Below are 1399 nucleotides of genomic sequence, written 5' to 3'. Positions count from 1 at the left end.
CGGCCAGAGCTCGCGGACAGCGACAGAGTGGGGGCGAGAGGGTGGAGGAGCAGCGGAGGGGCGACAAGAGGGGGAGGAGCATTACCTGCGGCGGCGGTGGTGGAGGATAAACCCTAACCGCAGCTGCCGGCGTCGGGCGAAGGGGGACGATTGAGAGATGAGCATGCGGGGTGGGGGGGGGGCAGCCGAGCCGTGTGTTTTGTGTTGCTTTAGCAGTAGCGCGGGTACGGGGAGCGCGCTACTGCTAAGACCTATACCAGCAGCGCTTTGTCAAGAAAAAACGCTACTACTAAGTCTAAGCATGTAAAAACATCAAAAATATACATTGGTCATCATTGAAATTTTTGTGTAGAATCTAAATAGTCAACATGAATCCTCACTGTACCTGTATAGGTACAGGCGAGGATTCATATTGCAGCCACAAATCCTACACATATAGTTCAATGAAGAACAAGTGCTCGAAATAGTTTGAGAAGTAACATATTTAAGGTGGTAGACATCTTGTTCGCTTAGCAGTATGGGACTAAACTTAATTAGTCGCCAGGGGTGATACTTAGCAGCAGCGAGTTTTGGGGGAAAACGATGCTACTAAGTACTTTAGCAGTAGCACATCCGGAAGAAGGGCGCTACTACTATATCTAGCTTGGAGGCAACGCCGTGGCAACTGTAGTAGTAGCGCTTGTTCCACCTAGAGTGCTACTGCTACTGAGCTGTTAGTAGCGCGGTTTCCTAAAGCCCGCTACTGCTAAGCATCTGTTTTTAAACCACGCTGCTGCTAAGATTCTGTGTATAAGGTTTTCCCTAGTAGTGGGATGAATTATACCGAGCTGACAGACTAACACAGACATAAAGTAGGACATTACTTGTTGCCTCTGATCTTGAACCAGGTCTGCTAGTGGGAGTAGAAAATGTCGTTGTTGCAAGAGCAACAGAGCGTGGGACTTGGATTACTACACACTGAAATCAATCATCAAAATCACAACAAATCTTTCAATAAATCTGATCTATTTGGTCTACAACAGGACGAGTGGAGAATGAAATAGCAAAAGAATTCATCTCACCTGACGGGTTCAAGGACGTCCATGCAGACTTGGTGGCGCCCTTGCGCAGATCTTCATTGCAGGCCAGCTGCAGCTCGATGGTTGGTGCCTTCATAGCCGATCCCCTGGATGCCTCCCGATGTCAGCGGCAGCGGTAACATTGCCACCGGCCGAGATCATTGGCATATGCGGGGATGACGTGGTCAAGCCGCACCGAGCGCGCCACCTTCCCCATGCCCGCCTCCTTTCCCAACGCCCTCGGCCGGCCACCAAACCAAACCGCGCCGCCATCACCATACCAAGCCGTGACGCCATCCGTGAGACCACTTGCCGTGACAACCCTACGAAGAAGAGAGGGG

This window comes from Triticum dicoccoides, chromosome 3B (assembly GCF_002162155.2).
Source record: "Triticum dicoccoides isolate Atlit2015 ecotype Zavitan chromosome 3B, WEW_v2.0, whole genome shotgun sequence".
In the NCBI taxonomy this organism is placed as follows: Eukaryota; Viridiplantae; Streptophyta; class Magnoliopsida; order Poales; family Poaceae; genus Triticum; species Triticum dicoccoides.
This window is presented reverse-complemented; position numbering follows the sequence as displayed.